The sequence below is a fragment of the Babylonia areolata genome, chromosome 2 (genome assembly GCF_041734735.1).
Source record: "Babylonia areolata isolate BAREFJ2019XMU chromosome 2, ASM4173473v1, whole genome shotgun sequence".
In the NCBI taxonomy this organism is placed as follows: domain Eukaryota; kingdom Metazoa; phylum Mollusca; class Gastropoda; order Neogastropoda; family Buccinidae; genus Babylonia; species Babylonia areolata.
This window is the reverse complement of record NC_134877.1, coordinates 66,943,125-66,962,812: the sequence shown is the minus strand read 5'-3', so window position 1 is coordinate 66,962,812 and position 19,688 is coordinate 66,943,125. Positions and strand designations below refer to the sequence as shown.

The 19,688-nt window shown below is 44.5% G+C and overlaps 1 protein-coding gene across 2 annotated transcripts in view; it reads right to left on the bottom strand.

Moving 5' to 3' along the window:
- The window catches only part of LOC143276526 (hemocyte protein-glutamine gamma-glutamyltransferase-like), a 48,588-nt gene extending 45,766 nt beyond the window's left edge, over window positions 1-2,822 (bottom strand). The window contains exon 1 of one of the 2 annotated variants that reach the window (XM_076581083.1): window positions 2,666-2,822. The gene's annotated coding sequence lies outside the window, so the exon portion shown is untranslated. The remainder of the gene's footprint in view (window positions 1-2,665) is intronic. The other variant, XM_076581074.1, reaches the window with a different exon arrangement.
- Window positions 2,823-19,688: the final 16,866 nt, after the last annotated feature.

The following is a 19,688-nucleotide window of genomic DNA, read 5'->3' as shown; positions in this document are numbered from 1 at the left end:
ATTATTATGTTGTTGTTGTTGTATGGGTTGACGGGGTGTGGTGTGGGTTGAGCTGTAGGTGTGGGTATGGGTCGAGGGGGTGTGGTGTGTGTTGAGGTGTAGGTGTGGGTATGGGGTTGAGGGGGTGTGGTGTGTCTTGAGCTGTAGGTGTGGGTATGGGGTAGGGGGGTGTGGTGTGTCTTGAGCTGTAGGTGTGGGTATGGGGTAGGGGGGTGTGGTGTGTGTTGAGGTGTAGGTGTGGGTATGAGGTGAGGGGGTGTGATGTGTGTTGAGATGTAGGTGTGGAGTGGATTTGAGGTCTGTCTACCTTTGCAGGTGTGACTCAACTAAGGCAACATAGCTTCGCCTCTAGCTGTGAGTCAAAGTCACAGGGTCATGAATACACAGAAAAACAGCTTTGTCAGGCAGATTCAGCGTGCAGAAACACACGGATATACAAACAAACAGACGGGCACTGACATGCACATAATTATGCATCCCCATGTAGGTATATAAACACACAGCAGATAGATGGGAGAGAGAAATAACGAGTGGACGAACGAATGTTGTTTTTTTAATGAGGGAAGTGGAATAAGCATGCATATATACCTACTTCTTTACATCCAGCCCTCAGAACAGAGACAGACAGACAGACAGAGAGAACCATGTCTACACAGTCTTTAATATCCCTCCACACAGACACTCTAAAACATATCTCTCCACACACAAACTCTCTCTCTCTCTCTCTCTCTCTCTCTCTCTCTCTCTCCACACACACACACACACACACACACACACACAAACACACACACGCACACACACACACACACACACACACACACAAACACGCAAATCCATGCAGCCAGATACAATATATGGGAAAACCGATCTAACAAACCGAACCGAAATCTTAGTAAGTTTCTGCTTAACAGAGAAACATAATATATCTATAAAGAGGCAGACAGGAGACTCACACGTATACCTACATGGAGAGCATTCACACCAGTCAGTAATCCCATCGACTGATCACATGATGGTCAAGGACCGCTCTTTTACTCAGTAAACGTGTCACATCTGTTGAACTCAATCAGTATGCCTAATGAACATTTGCTATGATTCATGCTATATTGCATGGGTAGTAGTGGTGGCGGGAGCAAAGTGAGCTATAAACAACTTGCAGCTGTGTAGAATCAATGCATTGAACCAACGGTTTGTCAGTGCTCCGACGCCAAACGACAAGCTGTCTTTTACGGTTAGTTCTGTCGTAACCAACTGCTTGTGTGTGAGTACGATATTTTGTTACTTCTGTTGAAGGGATTCTTTTCTTTTCTTTTTTCGTTCTCGCCCCCCCCCCCTCCCCCACACACCCCCATCCTCAACATGGCCATGGGCATTGTTTATTGTTTCAGAAATGTTATAACAGAACCTGGGTTTGATGATTGTCTTTGGGATTCACAGTCATTTTGGAACAATCACAATCCATGTTTATTTAATGTCAGACATAAATTACAAAATGATTATATTCAGATGTGGTGTCACGCCTTGGAAAACTGGTATGGAATTAATGTTCGATTCGAAGAAACTATTTTGGAAGAGAAAAATATATTTTCAATCTACCTGTTAGTTACGCCTTATCGTTAATATAGTTGAGGGGTAACAGTCACAAACTAGCCTACCTATCAATGCAGATAAATGCAGAAATGACTGTCAAAACAAAAACTGTGTGCTGCAAATGGAACGGGTCCACAAGCTGCCCATGTCAATTGGCATTTCATAATTTTGCGATCATTACATAGATCTGTCGAACTTTCAAACTTCCCTGGTCTTCAATACCACTTCCGGCATCGACAAATCGTTACAATATCGACAAACGGATTTTCGGGCATAATATACATGACAATAACTTCGGACAAGTCCAGTTCTTGTGTCAAAAAAAGTTATCATCATCAGATCGGACACGTTCTCCCACATACTATATATCTTGATCAAAGTTTCAAACTTTTATGCAATGTTTTCAACATGGCTTTCTGGCTTTGAAAAATCGGAACATAATGTTCACGATAATTACTCAATTTCTTTCGGCAAAATTACGGTTGGTGGATTGGAAGCATTACCCTACTCAGATCATTAAAGTTTTAGATAGTGACGTTGTCTTCACCACTCGACTGAGTCATTTTGTGAAAAAGAAAAAAAAATGTGAAAAAGAAATGAAACTAAGTTACCCTACTCAGATCATTAAAGTTTTAGATAGTGACGTTGTCTTCACCACTCGACTGAGTCATTTTGTGAAAAAGAAAAAAAATGTGAAAAAGAAATGAAATTTTAATAATGATTTATTCAAGTCTACAAAGGACACACACACACACACACACACACACACACACACACACACACACACATGCAGTCATACATACATACATACTTTCATAATGACAACCTAAACACAGGGTGGCCTTTATACAGACTCACACTGTGTATAAACACACACATGAGTCAATACCCTAGCAAACTACGAATTCTCTCCTTTAAAAAAAAACCCCAACTGTTTAACCTCTTGACTGCTATGCCTATCATTATAACACCGATGTTGACATCAGCAGTAGCATCTTCAAAAGAAGGGAAATAACTTTGGAAAGCTGCGCAATCACATGAAACAAAGGAAGCAACCACATGGAAACACTCATACCTGCCAAGTTTTCTGCACCCCTCACTCAAACCGTTAAAGTCGAGAGTTGCTCTTCTTTCCTTCTGCTCACTGCTCTCGCCACTTCTTCAGACCCTCCCTTCCTTCCTTCTGTCTTTCTCTCGGCAAGCGGCCGACAGGACTGCATGGAAACTGGATATCAGCGCCTGATTTATTATGCATTCGCCAACGTGGCTGACCTACCCCCTTCAACCCCCACCCCCCTCCACACACACACACACACACACACACACACAGACACACACCACCCCTTCTCAACCTCCCCCCATTCCCCCCCGCCTCAATCTCCCACCCTCCTGCCTGATACCACCCTCACCCTGTTGCTCGTCATACCTCACTACCTGCTCACTCGTCCCCCAACCCAGACACGCCCCCTTATCACACACACCTCCTCCCAGCCTGCTGTGTCGTCACCCACGTCTCCGTATCAACAAAACACAGCACGCAAAACACGAACAACAAGTCCGTGGTCGGAAAAGGGCAACTTGTCCTAACCCCCCCTCCCCCCAACCTGCCCCCCACCTCCACCCGCCCACCTCTGATATTGCGGCCCTCAACACCCTCCCCCCACCACCTCGGCCCACTCTCCCTCCACGTTGCGTCAATTATCATATTGTATGGAATGCTGAACTCAGCAGGGTTGTGTCACGGTTGAATGCACATCCAAGGGAGTCTACCACCAGCACCCTCTTTTCCCCTATCCGACCCAATCAGCTACACACACACACACACACACACACTAACACACAACCCCAACGTGGCAAATCTAGCTGAGGTCAATTGTGTGGGTAATGTATTGAGTGAACCCAACTGGGTTGGCACAAAGTTTGATTTTATGTAAGCCTATCTGTATCTGTTTGAACCCGTGCTGAGGCGTGCATGCATATCCATGCATGCACGAAAAATGCACACGTGCATGTGCACAAACTCACGCACGCGTGCACACACACACACACACACACACACACACACACACACTGATCGATCTCCGCTTGAACACTGGGACAAATACATAATTCATGCAAAATGAAAAGCACAGTCGCTAGGCGCTGTATATTGCGGTGACTGCGTGCGCGCAAGTGTGCATACACATACGTGCGTGTGTCAATGCATGTGTGTTTGCGTGTAGCTGCGCAAGCATGAAAACGGGTGGGTGGGCGGGTGGTTTGTCAGGTAGGAGAAAGGTGAGACAGAAGGACTGTAGGCATTCATCATGCACGGATATTAAAATTTACGGGGGTAGGGGGTAGGGCACGAGACGACAGGACCTCCGTCTTTCTTAAAACGAGTTGTTGAGAGAACGATTCGATCCCTAATTCAGACAATTCCCTCTTTTTTATGTATATGTGTCTATATATGTATGTGATGGACTCGGGGTAAGGGTAGGGTTGGAGTGGAGTGGAGATAGGGGTAAGGGTAGGACAGGGGATAAGGGTACGGTTGGAGTGGAATGAGGAATAGTAGAAGATAGCAGGTTCTCGTGCAGGCAGGAGCATATGAAAGCGGACGCCCTTTCAATTGTTTATTTGCTACAGCTATTACATACAGGAAAACAGTGCCTGCAAGACACAAACAAATAAAAGCCATAAATACAATGTCAACATTGCATGTACGTATAACAATGAGCATACATGAGGCAAAGACCAAGACTGGTAGAGTACCCGCATCAACAAAGTATAAAGGAGGGAAACAAAACCAAACCGAAACACAAAAACCATATTCTACAATACATGAACACTGGAAGCACCATAAGTGGGAAGTCAGTCATTCATGGATGTGGGTAGCATGGAGCATACACAGTGCTGTGCCTACCTCTGGGTTTGGTATTTGCCCAAAACAACTATATGCAACTCCCTTAGTCAAGTACCATTGATACTAACATACCTTATAGTAAATAATAACAACATAATTATCAAAATACAACAAACTCATCCTATCAACTCCAAATGGGAAATCAAACCCCAAACTTAGTACATAAAATATTTAACATATAATTTATAAAATATACTCACTATCAAGTACACATACACAGTAAACTCATAAAAGCAACATGTCTGTTATTCTTCACCTGGTCCCCAAGACCATGCAACTAAAGGGCTAGGGTTATACTTAATTAGTAAAGTAACCAAACAACCTAATCCATGGAAAACTATTTCAGCTGTATTAAATTTAAAGCGACTCAAATGAATCAATCATCATGTGGCACTATACCGGAGTATGTCGTATAGGAGAAAGCATGATAACTGAGCTGGAAAGACTTACTTGGTCTGGACTCAAAAAGCTCATACTGTGTCAAAGTGACTCAAATGAAGCAAGTTTATCATGTAGCACTATACGGGAATAAGCCGTATAGGAGAGAGCATGATAACTAACTTACAATCAACAGACTGATGCATATCAGGTGGTTTTAACCAATAACTGATATTAATCAAACACTATCTTGTAATCACCTCAACAGAATACTACACACATCTTAGAGTACTGAGCACACTGTAGCAGTACAACCGAGATCAGCATGTAAGATAATACCTGAATAGTAAACAAGATGGAGAATCAGTGGCTTAGATATAATACTGGCAACCTGATAGACCAGAGAGTAAGTGAAGCACCATCATGGCTTAACCATTAAGTGGAGAATGAACTTACACAAGTTATCCGTTGCATCGAAGCCAAATATGAGCATAGCTAAGCTTGCGCTCAACATTTAAATCGTCTCCGCTGAAGCGGGGATAAGTAACCTAACCTTCAGTGACAGCAGATGAGAGAGAATGAGTCATCCCCTAGAACATTCTGGAACAGACTTTCTTGTGTCCCGAGACGTCATTGACTGACGTAAAAAGAATCAAATGGAATACTTCTACGAACATATGACGACATGGCGATTTTCTAGATCAGTCATAGCCGAGCTGTGCCTAACATGTCAAAGCCATAACTAAACAAAGAATTAACTGAACAAAGCAACAACTGAACATACTTATATGAACACAAGTACTGTGTCGAAGAATACCTTTCACAAGTCAACACGTTCTACACAATAGTACTTACAGCCATACGTAGCGAGATGCTGTTGTGGGAACGACACTGACCACTACACAGCAAGAGACAAAGGGAGCAGGTGCTGGCCGCGGCTGGCTCGGGTGTGGAAGTGACCACTCATCACCCGCTCGGCCAATTTATACAAATTAGGCGAACTACAAAGACAATCACGTGGGCTGCAAACCAAATCGTCACTAATCTGAAGAAATCTGATGAGAACTGTGCTTGTTACAAGGTGTTCAGTGACAGATTTCTAGATGATTACTGAACCGATTTGCATCGGATAAGTTGCAAAAGAAAGAGCTCAACGCCTACTTTATAATGAGTGTAAAATGAAGTGTTGATTATTTAAGATGAATTTATAATCTTAATTTAAGTCACCTGAACAGGGTCAGTTTTAACGAGCTCGTCGCTGAAAATTACAAACTGCGTTAAATCAGTTTCACGTAGGCAAACATAAATGGAATAGATTTAAAGATGGAGTTAAGACGATTCTGCCAGTATATAGTACTAGTAGTTTACTGATCTAACAAAAGAGCTATTAATTAAATACTGTGGAACAGAAACACAAGTTTGCTCTCAGCCAATGACGTACCGGGATGCGACATTGGGCGAGCTGTGAGCAGGTGTCTGGCGAGGAGGACAAAATGATGTAAGCGGAGTGACGTCACACATTCTGTGCGCGGGTTATGAGGGAAAACTGTCGTCTGCTGTGGCTTGTGCGTGAATAGTGTTGGAGCAAGCATAGCGCGCTTGGTCACACCTCCCCCCATCTTTTGAAAACCATCGTCCGCGATGGTTAATTTAAAGTAATTCTTGTGAGGAGACTTAGCTGAGCATCAAACAAGAATTATTGGGCAGGTAAGGGAGATAATTTAGCTGATAACTAATAGCTAAGCGAATGTGAAATGACTGCAACATTCTTAGGAACAATACTCTACTTCTATATTCAATGTGGCTTTAGCCAGGTTAAGTTAAGAGTTTAGTCAAATGCATCCTAACTTAACTTTGAAGAGTTTGATATAGAGAAGGGGTTGGAAAGCATTCAGTTTTGTGCATATCAATCTATGTATCACATGATTGCCCGACTAGTGCTTAGAATTAACAAGCAAGCATTTCAACAACAAATATTTGTCTTTGCAAAGACCACTTAGCAGGATTGGCCTTGGGGAGGCAAGAATAAAAAAAAATAGAAGAAAAAAAAGTACACCAAAACCCACAAAATATAAATTCCACCTAAACTGGTTGGAATGAAAACAAAATAAGAAAACATGTACATAAGAGATGAAACAGTTTGCGTTGCACTGGCCACATGGCAGAAAAGGGCATGGGAGAGGCAAGACTAGAAAAAAAATAGAGTGGATGAAATAGTCCTAGTTGCAAGTGAGACTAGAATTTCAACCTCAATTGTCCATTCTGGGGAAGGAAAGGAAAAGAATGTCAATTCTTAATTCTGGCCTTCTCTTTGAGGCGCTGGGACCGTCTTTGCACAGGGGCCGATGCTGCAGGCAGGTCGTTCTGGGCTGTGGCCTGGGGTGCTTCTGACGCAGTGTCGGGTGGAGGAGTTCCACACCTGGGCTGGGGATGGGGTGGTATTATAAACCATACCTCATCATCAGAGTCTGTGTCAGAGTCTTGTGGAGATGGAACTGGAGGTTGCTGTTTGGGCTGGTCTGGCTCCCAGTCTGCGATGGGTTCAGTTGCTGGCAGCAGGTGTTTTCTGTTGATGACCTTCTCGGGGCCACCCGCCAATGGCACCACGGAGTAGACATGTAGGTGTCCATAGGGGCGGTTAGTCACCTGGTGGAGGTCTGGCTGCCAGAAGTCCTGTATCTTGTTGCGGCCCAGGACTCGGTTCCTTACGTAGACGTAGTCCCCAACGTGTAGATCATTGGCCGTGCTGTGTTGCCTGTTGAACTTGGCACGTTGCAGGGCTGCCTGTTGCAGTTGGTGTAGTGCCCTCTGGTGTGCCACCTGGAGTCGCTGTCGGTGCTGCCTCACCCAGTCCACAGCTCCTGCAGCTGTCGGTTCAGGGCGCCCTAGAAGATCGTCTACCGGGAGCCTGGGTTCCTGTCCAAACAAAAGAAAGTGTGGGGCAAACCCCGTGGAGGCATGAGGCGTGTTGTTGTACGCCTGCACAACCTCCGGCAGATGTATGGGCCAGCGTCTCTTCTGCTCCGGTGGTAGGGTGCGCAGCAGATCATGGAGGGATCGGTTGAACCGCTCACACTGGGCGTTACCCTGGGGATGGTATGGCGTTGTTCTGGTCTTCTTGACGCCATAGATGCGGCACAGCTCCTTGACCAGTTTGGACTCAAAGTCACGGCCTTGGTCGCTGTGGATTCTTTCTGGTACCCCGTAACGCTGGAACCATTCTCGCACCAGGGCCTGGGCAACTGTTGAAGCTTCCTGGTTGCGGGTTGGGATGGCTTGTGTGAACTTGCTGAAGACATCCGTGACAACTAGTATGGATTCCCGGCCGTCACTCGCAGGTTCCAGTCTGGTGAAGTCGATGGCTAGGACTTCTAGTGGGCGGCTGGCCAGTAAAGGGGTAACTGGGGTGTGAATCTTGGAGGGCAGGCGGTTCATGGTGCAGCGCTGACATCTGGTAAGATATGCTTTTGTGTCAGCATACATACCTGGCCAGTAAACACGAGGTCTCAGCAGATCCATGGTCCGCTCGTAGCCTTGATGTCCCATGCGGTCATGTACCATCTCGAGGACATCGGGGCGAAGCGTGCTCGGGAGGACCAGTTGCTTGGAAGCTCCAAGTTTGGGGTCCGTTATCTGCCTGAGCAGGACACCGTCTTCGCAGACCAGTCGGGCATGCTGCTGCAACAGGGTGCGTACCTGACGGTCTTGGCTGGCTTTTGGCTTGGATGGCCAGGCTGTCAGCACGGGTGCAATGATCACATCTTCCAGCTGGAGCTGTCGGAGTTCGGGTCTGCTGAGTCGTGGCAGCAGAGTCTCCTGAGTTGGGGACGGAGTTGGTGGCACGTCACCATCAGGGGGTATGATAACTGCTGTGCTGACGCTCTGGTGGTTGCAAAGGGCACTTTCTGAAAGTGCAACTTCTGGGGGCATCGGAGTGGATATGGATGGGGGATGGGAAACAAATGGTAATCGGGACAGGGCGTCAGCAGGGTTGGCTCTACCTGGCCGGTACTTCACCTCGAAGGTGAACTGGGCTAGCTGGGATGCCCATCTTTGCTCCAAGGCACCAAGGGCCGCAGTCTGGAAGTGGACCAATGGGTTGTTGTCCGTGAGGACAACAAAGGTGGCACCTATGAGATAGTGCCGGAACTTCTCTGTGATGGCCCACTTCATGGCCAAGAACTCAAGCTTCATGCTGCTGTACGTAGCCTGGTTCTTCTCAGTGGGGCGTAGACGACGGCTGGCATACGCAATGACACGTCGACCCCCATCCTGGTCCTGGGAGAGTATGGCACTCAACCCGTCATGGCTGGCATCAGTTTCCATGATGAAGGGCTTTGTGAAATCTGCATAGCCAAGGACTGGAGCTGTTGTGAGGGCCGTCTTTAGCTGATCAAACGCCACTTGATGCTTGGGCTGCCATAGTCGGGTGATCAGCAGTTTCTTTCTTCCCTGTTTTGCTGCCTCAGCCACTAGGTCATGGAGAGGACCGGCGGTGTGAGAGAAGCGATGAATGAAACGCCTGTAATAACTGGCGAATCCCAAGAAGCTGCGGAGGTCTTTCAGAGTGGTCGGCTTCGGCCAATTCCTGACAGCGTCGACTTTGCCAGCTTCGCAGCTTACGCCATTTGCAGAGATGGTGTGGCCCAGGTAGGTGACTTCTCGGCGTAAGAACTGGCATTTGTCCAGACGGAGTTTCAAACCAGTCTGTGCAATGCGACCCAGCAGTGCATCCAGATGTCCCAGATGCTCCTCAAATGACTTGGAGTAGACTAAAAGGTCATCCAGGTATACCAGGAGGAACTGGAACAGGTAGTCTGACATTGTTGACTGCATAAGCCGCTGGAATGTAGCTGGAGCAGAAGCCAACCCCATGGGCATTCGAGTATACTCAAAGAGGCCTGTAGGAGTGATGAAGGCGGTCTTGTGCTGGTCGTCCGGGTGCATAGCTATCTGGTGGTAGCCACTGGCCAAGTCGAGTGTTGAGAAATACTGGGCTCCCACCAAGGCATCAAAGGATTCCTGGATCCGTGGTAGTGGGTATGCATCGCCTACTGTCTTGGAGTTGAGGCGTCTGTAGTCTACGCACAGGCGAAGACTGCCGTCCTTCTTCCGGACCACGACGACTGGGGCTGCATAGGGGCTGTAGCTCTCTACAATGACATCCTTTGCTAAGAGCCCCTTGATGTGGTCCTGTACTTCCTGGAACTGGTGTGGAGGTATTCGACGATATGGCTGGGCCACTGGTGTGGGGTCTGTCGTTCGGATGCGATGATAGACTGCGTCTGTATAACCCAGATCATTCTCACCCGTGGAGAAGCAAGTCGCATGCCTAGACAGCAGTTCCTGGAGTTGTTGTTGCTGAGTAGCGGTGCCATCGAGAGAGGGGAAAGGAGTAGATTGGGGAGGGGGAGGGGTAGGTGGGCAAGCATTGGTTTGGAGGGAGACAACAAGTTCATTGGCATGTGCTGTGACCTGGATGTTGTCTGGGCTCTCAACTGCAACAACAGCATGGAGGGTTGCCACAGGAGTGCGAGCTGGCAGGAACTTGTCTTCCTGTGAAAGGTTGGCCAGACGAACATACCGGGAAGCTTTGTCAGCAGCAATGAGTGTTGGCACCAGGAGAAGCCCTCCTGGGAGTGGTTGGGCCAGTGGAGAAGCAAAGAGGTGGTTAGCAGTTTCATTCCCAGTCACCCGCACTGTCGCCATAGAGTTTGCAGGGATGCAGCATTTCTGATGTGTCCGTGCCATTCCTCTTGTGGAGACGTTGTCAAGATGAATCTCACGGATAGTGGTCTGGAGGTAGGGAGGAAGGCCCTGGGCTTTCGATAGACATGGACCCAGGACATTCATGCCCAGCAGTACAGGCAGGTGCATTTTGCGTTGCTGCATGGCTGGATCTGTGGGCTCCTTGACAACAAGGACTGGAACGTTGGGGCAGTGTTGGTCGAACAGCTGGATGTCGACGACGTAGATGCCGGTGTATGGTACCTCTGCGCCGTTGACAGCCCTGACTGTGATGTGGCAGTCCTGTAGTTTCAAATGACTGAGATGTTTCGCTGCCCATGTCTCAGTCACTGTGGTCACCTCGCTTCCTGTGTCAATCAGTGCAGACACCACTTGGTTGTTGAGAGTGATGTCTGCTGTGGGGCACTGGCCAATCAGCGTGTTCCCGCCCCCCGTTGCCTGCCTACTGATGGCAACGGGGGTTAGAAGTTTCCCTGTCGTTGTCCTGGCTTGCCTCCCCGTTGCTGCATGTACCGCTGCTTGGTGCGGCACTGTTGCTCAGTGTGGCCGAAACGACTACACCACAGACAGCGTGGTCGTGATCTCCCTCCATCTCTTGCTTCTTGCTTGAGTGGTTGTCCTTGTCGCAGGGGTTGTTGATCCCGGCGCATGTGCTGAGATGGCTGTGGCAGTCTTGGTGGGGCCCACGCGACTTCTCTCTGGCCAGCAGGTGCAGATGTAGCTGCAGGTGCCGGTGCAGGTGTAGGTGCAGATGCCCGTGCAGTGGTGAGGGCCTCAATTCGAGCCTCCAGTCGAGCGATCCTTGCCACCGCAAACTGGTCTAATGGGTCTGGGTTGTCCTCTCTCATCCACCTCTGGGCCTCCCTTTTGGCTTCTTCAAAGGTGGTGCCTGGGTGTTCCCTGAGGATCCGCTTTATGTCGCAACGTAAAGCAGCTGGATGAAGGCCATTGGCAAAAGTTGGACAGAGCACTTCTGGTGGCAGTACGTGGGCCTGTGCATGGTTGGCTTTCATCCAAAGAGTCCTTAGTTGAGAGGCATACTCCCCCACTGTTTCCCCCACGCCCTGTTGGCGTTTATAAAAGGCAGCTGCCAGTGTGGGGCCATCGCGCTGCTCCCCCCAGTTTTCCTTAATCAACTCTAAAATTTTGTCTGGCGAGTTTACGTCAGCAGTTGGCAGTCTGACGATTTCCTGTCGGGCCCGGCCTTCCAGCGAAGCGAGGAGCCACCCCGCTGCTACTGAGTCTGGTAAGGGCTGGAGTTCGAGGGCCAGCCTTACCTCGCGGATGAAGTCCTCGACATCTAATGTCCCTTCCTCCCCAGAGAACTTGGGCAGCTTGTGGGGGCGGAGGGTGATGGCGTGTGCTTCGTTTGCCATTGCTCAGTTTGCTGTATTCAGCTGCACCGTTTTCCTGTTGTATGGATGGTAACTTTCTGCTCCTTAAGGAACCCTGCTCGCAGCGCCAATTGTGTGATGGACTCGGGGTAAGGGTAGGGTTGGAGTGGAGTGGAGATAGGGGTAAGGGTAGGACAGGGGATAAGGGTACGGTTGGAGTGGAATGAGGAATAGTAGAAGATAGCAGGTTCTCGTGCAGGCAGGAGCATATGAAAGCGGACGCCCTTTCAATTGTTTATTTGCTACAGCTATTACATACAGGAAAACAGTGCCTGCAAGACACAAACAAATAAAAGCCATAAATACAATGTCAACATTGCATGTACGTATAACAATGAGCATACATGAGGCAAAGACCAAGACTGGTAGAGTACCCGCATCAACAAAGTATAAAGGAGGGAAACAAAACCAAACCGAAACACAAAAACCATATTCTACAATACATGAACACTGGAAGCACCATAAGTGGGAAGTCAGTCATTCATGGATGTGGGTAGCATGGAGCATACACAGTGCTGTGCCTACCTCTGGGTTTGGTATTTGCCCAAAACAACTATATGCAACTCCCTTAGTCAAGTACCATTGATACTAACATACCTTATAGTAAATAATAACAACATAATTATCAAAATACAACAAACTCATCCTATCAACTCCAAATGGGAAATCAAACCCCAAACTTAGTACATAAAATATTTAACATATAATTTATAAAATATACTCACTATCAAGTACACATACACAGTAAACTCATAAAAGCAACATGTCTGTTATTCTTCACCTGGTCCCCAAGACCATGCAACTAAAGGGCTAGGGTTATACTTAATTAGTAAAGTAACCAAACAACCTAATCCATGGAAAACTATTTCAGCTGTATTAAATTTAAAGCGACTCAAATGAATCAATCATCATGTGGCACTATACCGGAGTATGTCGTATAGGAGAAAGCATGATAACTGAGCTGGAAAGACTTACTTGGTCTGGACTCAAAAAGCTCATACTGTGTGTCAAAGTGACTCAAATGAAGCAAGTTTATCATGTAGCACTATACGGGAATAAGCCGTATAGGAGAGAGCATGATAACTAACTTACAATCAACAGACTGATACATATCAGGTGGTTTTAACCAATAACTGATATTAATCAAACACTATCTTGTAATCACCTCAACAGAATACTACACACATCTTAGAGTACTGAGCACACTGTAGCAGTACAACCGAGATCAGCATGTAAGATAATACCTGAATAGTAAACAAGATGGAGAATCAGTGGCTTAGATATAATACTGGCAACCTGATAGACCAGAGAGTAAGTGAAGCACCATCATGGCTTAACCATTAAGTGGAGAATGAACTTACACAAGTTATCCGTTGCATCGAAGCCAAATATGAGCATAGCTAAGGTTGCGCTCAACATTTAAATCGTCTCCGCTGAAGCGGGGATAAGTAACCTAACCTTCAGTGACAGCAGATGAGAGAGAATGAGTCATCCCCTAGAACATTCTGGAACAGACTTTCTTGTGTCCCGAGACGTCATTGACTGACGTAAAAAGAATCAAATGGAATACTTCTACGAACATATGACGACATGGCGATTTTCTAGATCAATCATAGCCGAGCTGTGCCTAACATATCAAAGCCATAACTAAACAAAGAATTAACTGAACAAAGCAACAACTGGACATACTTATATGAACACAAGTACTGTGTCGAAGAATACCTTTCACAAGTCAACACGTTCTACACAATAGTACTTACAGCCATACGTAGTGAGATGCTGTTGTGGGAACGACACTGACCACTACACGGCAAGAGACGAAGAGAGCAGGTGCTGGCCGCGGCTGGCTCGGGTGTGGAAGTGACCACTCATCACTCGCTCGGCCAATTTATACAAATTAGGCGAACTACAAAGACAATCACGTGGGCTGCAAACCAAATCGTCACTAATCTGAAGAAATCTGATGAGAACTGTGCTTGTTACAAGGTGTTCAGTGACAGATTTCTAGATGATTACTGAACCGATTTGCATCGGATAAGTTGCAAAAGAAAGAGCTCAACGCCTACTTTATAATGAGTGTAAAATGAAGTGTTGATTATTTAAGATGAATTTATAATCTTAATTTAAGTCACCTGAACAGGGTCAGTTTTAACGAGCTCATCGCTGAAAATTACAAACTGCGTTAAATCAGTTTCACGTAGGCAAACATAAATGGAATAGATTTAAAGATGGAGTTAAGACGATTCTGCCAGTATATAGTACTAGTAGTTTACTGATCTAACAAAAGAGCTATTAATTAAATACTGTGGAACAGAAACACAAGTTTGCTCTCAGCCAATGACGTACCGGGATGCGACATTGGGCGAGCTGTGAGCAGGTGTCTGGCGAGGAGGACAAAATGATGTAAGCGGAGTGACGTCACACATTCTGTGCGCGGGTTATGAGGGAAAACTGTCGTCTGCTGTGGCTTGTGCGTGAATAGTGTTGGAGCAAGCATAGCGCGCTTGGTCACATGTATGTGTGTATGTATATGTGTATGTATGTGTGTGTATATATATATATATATATATGTGTGTGTGTGTGTGTGTGTGTGTGTGTGTGGATGGGCATGTGTGTGTACGTATACATAATTATACCCATATAATTATGTTTGCATGCATTTGATTCAAAGGTTTATAACGATGAGTAATATCCTGTCTGTATGCATACATGTAAGTGCATGTGCCTGAAAGAGTGCTGCCCTTTCACTTGCCAGCTCATGATATGAATACATGATGGCGTGCTTGCCTGTTATTTTTGTCTGTTTGCTTTTTTGTTGTTGTTGTTTTTGACCTTCGCCGCTTTGTTTGTCGGTCAAGTTGTCTTGCTGTGCTTGTGCCCCAGCTTTGATACTTCTCGTTCTCTCTCTATTGACTCCTTCCTCCACCACACGTGTATTATTCATTTTCTTCACTTTATTTATATCTCAGCTTAGTTTTGTTCAAAGCTCATATATGTTCACGCCTTAACTTCTAGTTATGATGACATCCGTCACATATTCAGTATGTACATGTCAGTATCAGGACAGGACTTTATATAAGGTTTTCTTGTTGTCCTGTTCATCGATATCTGTTTTGTATTGTGACATGTTCCAAATAAAATACTGTTTAAACCAGTGGTTGAGAGTTGTGCCGGCCATACCACCTGGCCATCTCTCAAAAGAACAAACAGCAAACAGACGCCACGTCCAGCCCAGACGCGTTGCTGATTTTTTGACTCACTTGCGTAAACAAAATGAGTCTATGTTTTTGTTGTTCTTTTTTTTTCTCTAGCAACATCGTGCAGATGTCAGCCAGGAAAAATAACAGAACATTAGAGGTCCCAGTAGCAAGAACAGAACAATTTAAGAACTCGTTCTACGTTAAGAACAGCAGTAGACTGGAACAATCTGAACGATGACCAGCTGCTGGCAATGGTGCAGGAACACCATCACAGTGACGGCAGCATGTGCGCTGTGTAGAAAGCTACACAGCCAACCACCCCCTGCCCCCTCCCCTCAGCCCCGTTGTAGGTATATACATATAGCTGACAAGGCTCCTGCAATGAACCCTAGACCTGGAGGAATATAAACATGCTCTCTCTCTAGAAAAAAACAAACAAAACAAAAACAACCAAACCCAACCATATTGCTTTGTGAATACGGATATTTGTGTAGACGTTCTTTAAGTGTGTGTGTGTGTGTGTGTGTGTGTGTGTGTGTGTGTGTGTGTGTGTGTCCGTTCATGTGTGTGTGTGTGTGTGTGTGTGTGTGTGTGTGTGTGTGTGTGTGTTGTTGTTGTTGTTGTTGTTGTTGTGAACTGCTGTTTGGAACAGCAAAAGGTGTAGGAGTTGCATGCATTCGTGTCATGCAAAGTGACAAGGAAATTCTGACCTGGTGGAACATTTTTTAGGAGAGGAGTAGGGGGCGCGTGCCAGTTGCATTGCTTGGTTCTAACTTTTTGACAGTTACACGTGACTAACCCATACTACACACAGTTAGTAGTGGGTTACGACCATACTAGGCTCTTCCGTCCGAGCAATGCAACTGGCTCAGACGACCAGAGGGTGGAGTGGGGGTACCGACTTGGAAAAACCAGGACCTGGGGGAACTTTGACCTGGGCATGGGGGAATATAAACATGCTCTCTCTCTCTCTCTCTCTCTCTCTCTCTCTCTCTCTCTCTCTCTGTGTGTGTGTGTGTGTGTGTGTGTGTGTGTGTGTGTGTGTGTGTGTGTTCTTTAGTTTAGCGTCTTTTCACTATCAGTGATATTAGACGATTAAAAGAGAGAGAGAGAGAGAGAGAGAGAGAAAGACAGAGAAAAATGGGGGGGGGGGGGGGCTGGGAGAGGGGGGGTGGGTGGTGGGTGGGGGAATGTTGGAGGAGAGGAAAACAGAAAAGGTAGAAAACTACCAAAACATGCATACATTTAACAGTAATAATTCAATAATGATAACAATAATTAGAAACCATTAACGCAATTATGAAGCACATTAAAGGAATGTAGAAATAGGGCTATGAACTAATGCCTGTGAAAGTTCGACTATAATAACGTCGTCAGAAATAACTTTCCAAAAATCATCTGCAGAATAGTTATTCTCTTTGAAATACTTGGGCAAGAAGGTATGTAACTGCTTACAGTGAAACAAACAATGATGAATGCTGAACTGCTTACCACAGATACTAATACTTTGTCTTCAGCGCATCAAGTTTTATACGGAAGAAAGTAGAGGTTATTGTATAGTAAGCTGGTGGATTCGGTATCTTTTCTGTAATAATGTTCTCGGGGAATAATGTCCCTGTGTGTTTTGAAAACTTTCCTTCCATTGGTTATTAAATCGACCCCATGCTGATTTTTCTAACAAAGTGTATGCCTCTTTTACGGAAAGACGTACATGTATTTTTGTCGATTTTTTTTTAATCTTGTGCTCCTCTTTTTGCTGCTTTATCAGCAGTCTCATTGCAATGAATGCCCACATGAGAAGGCACCCAACAAAAACTGACCTCAGTCCCTTAAATCCTCAATGTACCAAATGATTTGCCTCAATAACTAAGTCAGGTCTTGTTTCAAGGCTAAATAAATCCAGAGCATAAAGTACTGATTTGGAATCAACAAAGAATGCTATTTTCGAGAAAACTATCTGATGGCTCACTAAGTAGTTCAGAGCTTGTATAATAGCAATTAGTTCAGACGTGAATATGGAAAGATGTTTTCCAATAAAGTAAGATTTTTCAACTTTAAAAGCAGGAATAAAGAAAGCCGCACCAGCATTTTTGTCATCAAGTACAGATCCATCCGTAAATATATAGAGATGATTCTGATATTTTTCTGCAATATGAATCCTGGCAGTACTTGTGATATTGATGTTTTCTTCCTTTTTTGTTTCAGAATAAGTGATATCAAAATCTGCTTTCAACATTTCCCAAAAAGGAACTGGGGTATGATGTGGTTTTGCAGCTAACTCTTTCATGTTAACATCAGATTCCTTTAATAACTTTGAAACGTAAGTTGCAACTGTTTCTTGTGATGAAATGGCTTTAGCTCTTTTAGGAAAATCAATGTCAGATCTTACTGTCAGCTCATCAGCAATGAAATCTTTTGTCATTGAAGTGTATCTCACAGCGAATATTGCTGTTGCTAACACACGATGTTCACTTAAGGGAAGAATTCCGGCTGTTTTGTATGTTTCCTGGTTGGGTGAATGAGAGGGCACTCCGAGGGAAATTTTGATAGCCTTACAGTCTACACTTTGAATCTTTTGTAATAGATATTTAGGTGCACTGAAAAATATTTCTTGTGCACGGTCTATCTTAGATCTTACAAGGGCCACGGAAAATGAATCAATGTTTTTGTATTCATTCCCCAGGGTAAGCGGCTCTTAATTTTCATAAAATTGATACTTTTCCTTGCCTTTGTTAAGCTTATAAGATGTAATCAAAGTGAATGTTCCATGTCAGCTTTGAAGTAAGATTAACACCTAAAAACTTCACTACTTGTTTATAATCAACGACGTCACCAAGTAATTTAAAGATGGGTATGCTAGATGGGTTACCACCTGAATTAAACAACGTCATACATGTTTTTTCAGTCGACAAAGCTAGACCATTTTCAAACGTATAGTTACCAAGGTTATCAAGATCAGATTGATGCAAACGACGTATGTAATTCTGTGCTCTTTGTGGGGTTGACTTTTTTAGATTGACACCCATCAACATACATATACCATCAGCATACTGTACTAAAACTACACGATTTGACAATGCCTTTGGGAGATCCTAAATAAGAATATAAAAGAGAATAGGGGCTATAACTGAGCCCTGTGGAATTCCCATGTCAAGTTTTTGTGGCAAAGAATGTGTTCCCACCCTTGCTTGAATAATTCTATCAGATAAAAAAAGCGTTTTATATACCCATACAGAGTACCAGATATTCCAACTGATTTCAGTTTATGTAACAGACGTTTGTGCCAAACCTGATTGTAAGCTTTTTTTTATACGTCAATAAACGTTGCTAGGACACTTTTTCTGCGGGCAAACTGACGTTTTATTTGAGTTGTAATCTTTACTAGGTGTTCGACCGTTGATCTTCCTTTTCTGAAGCCAGCCTGGTTCACTGGAATGATATTGTACTTTTCACAGTAAGTGTATTCTCAACAGGACTATTTTTTCCATTGATTTACCGACATGCGAAGTCAAAGCAATAGGCCTATACTATAGCTTTTTTATTTTTTTTATTTTTTTTTTTTTATTACGTTAGGTTTTCCTGCTTTTAAAACTGGTACAACTATTGATGTTTTCCATATCTGTGGCACAATTTCAGATATCCAACATTTCTGATATATTCTGTGTAGGAAAACGATACATTTTTTCGGAATGTGTTTTAGCATCTCATTAGATAGTGCATCGATGCCAACTGAACTTTTTTTTTTTTTTTTGCTAAGGGAAGCTATAGTGGTTTGTAACTCCTTACAAGTAATATGAGAATTAAACCACAAGTCATTTTGCGGAATGGGATCACTGTATAAAGCACTATTTTCTTCTCTGCCTCTATGTGATTTACACGCAGGTGATAAGCCTTCGTATTTGCTATTTTTCGCAAACATTTTAACAAAGAATGAAAGATTTCTGCCTTTTCAGTTTTCCTGATCTGATAGAAACTTGTTTTGTGAGTCATTTGATATTGGGCAACTTGGTAACTTTATTCCATTTCTCATTTCTTTCATTTTTGTCAAAACTTTATGAAAGTCTTTATGATCTGAAATTTCTTGTCATATTACTTTGAGTGTTTGCTTTCTTCATTTCTTTGTAGTTTTGGGGCTCACTGTCCGCGAGGTAGTTCTTAAATGTTACTTTCTTGCAATTTACTGCCTTTTCACAAGCATTATTCCACCAGACATTGCCTGAACGGTCACCTGACTTCACAGCCTTTACTTTTAGGATCGACACATCAGCTGCTGATAAAACAGCTTCTGTAAAATTTGAATACATTACATCTACACACTCATTCTCAAGTTTTTCAAAATCGTGAGATGTAAGAATGTTTTGAAATAAATCCCAATTTGCATTTTTATAGTCATATTTTGGAATTATGTCGACATTATTATCAGGCTGGTTATCATCATCAGCTATTGTAATGATGATAGGAACATGATCACTT